This window comes from Bactrocera latifrons, unplaced genomic scaffold (genome assembly GCF_001853355.1).
Source record: "Bactrocera latifrons isolate USDA-ARS-PBARC rearing strain unplaced genomic scaffold, ASM185335v1 scaffold_482, whole genome shotgun sequence".
Classification (NCBI taxonomy): Eukaryota; Metazoa; Arthropoda; class Insecta; order Diptera; family Tephritidae; genus Bactrocera; species Bactrocera latifrons.
This window is the reverse complement of record NW_017537137.1, coordinates 100,023-106,022: the sequence shown is the minus strand read 5'-3', so window position 1 is coordinate 106,022 and position 6,000 is coordinate 100,023. Positions and strand designations below refer to the sequence as shown.

The 6,000-nt window shown below is 32.7% G+C and overlaps 1 protein-coding gene across 1 annotated transcript in view; it reads right to left on the bottom strand.

The window, feature by feature from the left end:
- LOC108973516 overlaps positions 1 to 850 on the bottom strand; it is a gene marked incomplete in the record, with an annotated part of 19,910 nt that extends 19,060 nt beyond the window's left edge. Inside the window, 1 exon segment of the mRNA XM_018940836.1 lies at positions 362 to 850.
- Between the last annotated feature and the right edge of the window lie 5,150 nt (positions 851 to 6,000).

Here is a 6,000-nt window from a genome sequence, read left to right as displayed (position 1 = left end):
AAAATTATTATTAAAAAGTTATCCACTTGCTCTATTTGCATTGATTTTTTATTTTTTTTTGTAGTTCTCTGCGACAATTATCCATATTTTCGGTATATTTACAGTAATTAATTAATTAAAATAATTAATTGTATTTAACAGTTAGTAATTAATGAAGGAAATATTGAAATAACTGCATTTCTCTAATTAAAACTAACTAAAACTAACTTGAACCACTCGCACAATCTGCAATCACATGTAATTAGCTCGTTTATTTGATGAACTATTCAAATTCATTCACTTCCTCTAATTATAATTCAAATAAACACCCCCAACAGTAATTAAAATTATTTGCACACACACACAAACACTCTTCACGAACCTGTTGCACTTAAATATTTACACGCCAACGCTTTGGTATATTAAATATTTCCCAAACAACGCTTTATTCACTTCGTTATTTAATTTCATTAATTTTGTTGCGATCGACACGAAATTAACGTCCGTACACGCGCACGTCTCAAACGAATCTGAATCTGAACTTGTAAATGTTTTTAAAAATCAAATTTTAATTTTAAATTATTTTCTATTTTCCTTTTTGTTTTGTAAATCAAACGGACGGTATTGAACATACATACACACATATGAACGCGTAAACAAAACACAATACAAACACGAGATTAACACAAACACCGAAGCGTTTTGTGACCGACGTCTGATTTAGTACTAAGTAATAAACTCACGGAAAACTAAGACGACTCTACTCGTGCTACGTATCTATGCAAGTTCGTCTGTATATTGCTAGTATCGCACTAAGTGGACAAACAGACAAAAGATCAGTATGCAAATAAGTACACGATCGCTGACAAACCGACGACGCCAGTGAAATGCGTAAAATTGTGGTAGAGTTGTGGTCGAGAATGTCAATGGTATGGTCGACTGACTTTCCCAGAGAGTTATAGGCGCTTAATGAGTTGTTGCGGTGAGCAAAAGAGCGCAACGAAAGAAAGAGCGTTGATGCAAAGCGCACGAGTAATTGTGGTTACAACAAGTGGTCAGAACACTTGTGCAAGTATTTGAGATGAAAATAAAAGCGCTCTCCCTTTGCCGGCGTCAGTGATTACAAAAAGCGGAGGAGATAAAGTGTGAATATTCAGAGATCAAACACACATATTCATATGTTACATATGAACAAGCGGATGTCTACCCTGTAGGAAATGTTAGAATTTAATGTGATACATGTTTATGTTACTTTAGTTCATTTTCCTGCTAACAGTTGAGATGTGAACCTCGTAGTGGTGATATTTTTATACCCTCAACTTGATCAACGAGCAGAGCAGATTTGAACATTTCCGCCAGTTTTTGACATATCGACAAGTAATTTTGTAGATATAAAGATATTTTTGTACACTTTTATGCAATAAAAATGCATCTGTGAAGGATATACTAGCTTCGGAGCAGAAAGTTTGAGCCCAACCTTCGAAGTTGTGGTGCTCTCTGAGGAATTGCATACGGGAGTAATCATTATATATAAAAGGTGATGTTTTTGGATGTGAGCCACACTTTTGAACAGTTGCAGAATTTATTAATATTTTTGTGTAACTGTTCACGAATTCAATGTCAGTGAAATTACATGAGAGTTGCCATAGGGTAGTTTCATTGGTTGATACGATCAAGAAAAGTTTGTTGTTGTTGTTTGTTGTTTCCTTCTAGGAAACTCTATAACTCTTAAAAAAAAAGGCACCCTTAGGTATAGAGTTAGCGCGTGTATGCAAATCTCAGAATTTATAATTGATAAAAGCGAAGGTGTGCATTTAAATAATTTAATATAAATGTTAATGCATGTAAAAGTGATTGTTTGACAGAGAGCTAAATTACAGACCGACTGAGTCAGTGAGAACTACGTACATATGAATGTACATACATACATAAGTCCACAATAGTAATAAATTGCGCTTGTTTTCAGCAACTTGCAACTGCAAGTGAAGCTTATACTATTGAATATTAATCGCATGTAAACAATCTTTGAATAATTCTAACAAACAGGTTTGAAATGTAAACAAACGCAAATAAGATATTATGATCAATGAATGATAATCAAATAAATTAAGTAATTTATTATACTTTGACACCCATAAGAATTAACTAACATTTTTTAGTTGAGAAGCAATAGTGGAGCAACTGTTATCAACAAAAATAAGAAAAAAGTTAACTTCGGCTGCACTGAAGCTGTAATATCTTTCAAAATATTCTTTAAAGAACTTTAATCAGTGAGTATGCTATAGTGACTCGGTATGATCGATGTCTTCGGAGATTCAACCATTAGACTTAGCAAATAAACTCCATCTTGTATCGCAAAGCACCAAAATGGTTTATGCGTGGCTTATTGGCCTAACAGATTAACCTAACTACGTACATATCTCTTTTATTTAAAGTCTTCCGACTACTTATTGTAAGTGCTGACTTCGTCAAAGTTGTCTGGAAGTTAGTTGGAAGATGGAATCATCTGAAAACTTCCATAGTCCCTGTTTTTTATACCCTGAACAGGGTATATTAAGTTTATCACGAAGTTTGTAACACCCAGAAGGAAGCGTCGGAGACCCTGTAAAGTATATATATGTATAAGCTGAGTCGATTTAGCCATGTCCGTCTGTATATATACAAACTAGTCCCCCAGTTTTTAAGATATCGTTTTGAAATTTTGCAAACGTCATTTTCTCTTCAAAAAGCTGCTCATTTGTCGGAACTGCCGATATCGGACCACTATAACATATAGCTGCCATACAAACTGAACGATCGAAATCAAGTTCTTGTATAGAAAATTTTCACATTTGACAATATATCTTCACAAAAGTTGGCACAGGTTATTTTCTACGGTAAACATGTAATCTCCGAAGAAATTTTTCAGATCGGTTAACTATAGCATATAGCTGCTATACAAACTGAATGATCGGAATCAAGTTCTTGTATGGCAAACTGTCACATTTGAGAAGATATATTCACAAAATTTGGTATAGATCATTTTCTCAGTCAACAATGTAATATCCGAAGAAATTGTTCAGATTGGATTACTGTAGCTGCCATACAAACCGAAAGATGTATGATCATAGATTACTGCTTAAGGTAACAATATAATCTCCAAAAAAATTGTTCAGATCGGATTACTATAGCATATAGCTTCCATACAAACTGAACACATAGTTACTAAAAGAAATGCACTTGTGAAGGGTATATTAGCTACGGTGCAGCCGAACGTTTTATTTATACTTTTTCTTGCCTTTTCACGAAAATTCAAAATCGATTTTCGGACTAATTTGGATCTCTAAGCCACGTCTGGATATTTGAATTTAATTTTAATATTTTTAAATTTCCTTTATTTCCATTTTTATTGAAAACAGATATACAATTATTTATTATTCTGTTTAACGTTTTTATATTATTTTTTTAATTTAAATTAAAGTGTAGTTTTTCTTTAAAACGCTGCCTAACTATTCAATTCATGGTTTCCTTGAAGGATCTATCCAATAAGAAATGCAATTTTCGGCTAATCATGCATGTAAAGAGAATTTTGCACAAACCAAAAAATGCATTAACTTTATTTTTTTCTAATACAATAATTATGCCTAAACTAGATTTCACAAGGGTATATATATGTAAGTTAAATGTTCTAAAAACCCACTTAAACCGGATTTTACTAACTCTTTGGAGGGTAAACACATAAACAAATATGACTACTGAAATAAACTAACCTTTTCCAAATCAAATCAGAATTTTATTTCCGTTTTTCAATGATTTTTTTCCCTTGATACTTTTGCTTTCTAAAATGCTGTATATATTCGGGCAAATACCTACATATAGTATGTGTATGTAAATACATATATAGCCATGTACTTACCATACATATATAAAATAGCAGCAACCGCAATAACGATCAGCTGATATGAAATACGAATGTTATTGCTTTAACTACTTATAAACATACATTCTCCATATAACTTTGTATTTGTATGCGTATTATCTATATGCAATTAAATCCAACAAATATTTAATTTTTTATTTGCATGGAAATAGATTGCGCGTTTTTTTCTAAAAAAATCTTCCGCTTTAACAAACATACACATATTTATATTTGTACTTAACTTAAACTAATCATATTGATATGTTTGCATAAATCAGTTTTTATTGGATTTTTTTGGTTAATAAAGCAACAAAACTAGTACAGCCTAGGAAATGTCACTTTTATAAAAAACACTATGAAACAAAAACAACTATGAAAACAGTTCTCACCGGTTGTAACCCGTACTACTCAGCTTAGGTCCGCTTTCTCCGCTGAAGAAGATAATCTTTTATTTGTATTTTAGAAACAGAATCTCACTCAATTTTACTATTGCATTTCGAAAATCATTATTTGAGATTATTTGCTCCCTAAATATACAATATATAAATTTGCAGAAAGTGTAGCACGCTTTAAAAAGTAATTAATCTTTCGAATTGGTGAGCAATCAGAAATAAATATATAACGTACGAAATTAGTGGCTATATAAGTAAATATTAAAAATCATTTTTTTATATTTGAAGACACAATTACATGCTTAAATAAAATAATCCTACTTTAATTTACCAAATTATGTATACATATATTAGAAGACAATATATAGTACTATAAGAACATTTCTTGCTTCTAAAATATTTAACACAACATTCAGACTATCGCTCCAATCGTAATCTTCTGCCCAAATGGGGGCAAAATATCCGAATTGATTTTTTTAAATAATTTCTAGGATGATAAAGAGTTTCGGCTGTTTATGTAACATGTCAATTGAAAGTCGCCGGACTGACATATTTTTTGGCAAAAAATCGCTTTTTTTTATTCAACGTAGTTCCCTTTAAGGGTGATATCCTGACTCTCCATTATTGTAGTATGATTTGAGTTTTGCTTCAAAATAGGCCGTAGTTAAGACGATCACCTTTCATTCGATGAACATTTTTTCTTTTGAAACCTGAGAACAGGAAATAATGGCTGAGTGCCAGATCTGGAGGACACGGTAAATGCGGAAACAATTCGAAACCCAATTTAAGGGATTTTGCCATCGTTTCCGCTAACTTGTCTTGGTGAAACAACACCTCCTTTTTCTTCAAAAGCTGCCGTTTTTTGGCGATTTCTTCCTTTAAACGGTCCAAAAGGCTATATGACAGTTGCTGTTGATGGTCCTTGCTTTTCAAGTCAGTCAATAAAAATAGTCCATAAGCAACCCAAAATACAGACACCATAACTTTGCCAGCCGACTGTTGCGCTTTTCCACACTTTGGTGGGGGTTCATCGAATGCAGTCCACTCGGATGACTATCGATTGAAATTCGGAATGAAATGATGGATGGAGCCATGTTTCATCCATTGTCGTATCTCGAAGCAAAACTCGAGATGAATTATTAACTCGTCGTTGTTTTTGGTCGAAAATTACCACATTGCACATAGCTTTCTCATATCCAAATATTCGTGAATATACATGTTTAGTTGATACCTTTACATAGAATGCCTGCTATATCGATCTTGACTTCACTTTACGGTTATTCAAAGTTATTTTGTGAACTTTTTGCATATTTTCGTCAGGAAAACCCCTTTTTTGGGCATCCACTGCTTTCATCGTTTTCCGTGTACATTTCACCAAGTCTAAACTAAGCACAACAAATCCTTAATGATTGATTTTCCTGGGACAATGTCCGGGAACTCGTCATCAAGCCAAGTTTGTGATTCAACCGTATTTTATCACTTCAAAAAGAAATATTTGATCGACACACTAAATTTTTTTATCACTTTTATTCACAATAAAAAAAGTTTCTTCACTCAAAATGATCTAATTCACAAACTAACGCTCCGACAGCTGCCTTTTGAACGTTAGAGTTAACTAAAAATCATATAGATTTAATTTTAGTAGCGCCATCTATATGTTAGGCGGGTTACTTTTCAAATCCACATATTATATGGGTGCTGAAGTAATTCGTGAACCAAAACTGTGTGAAG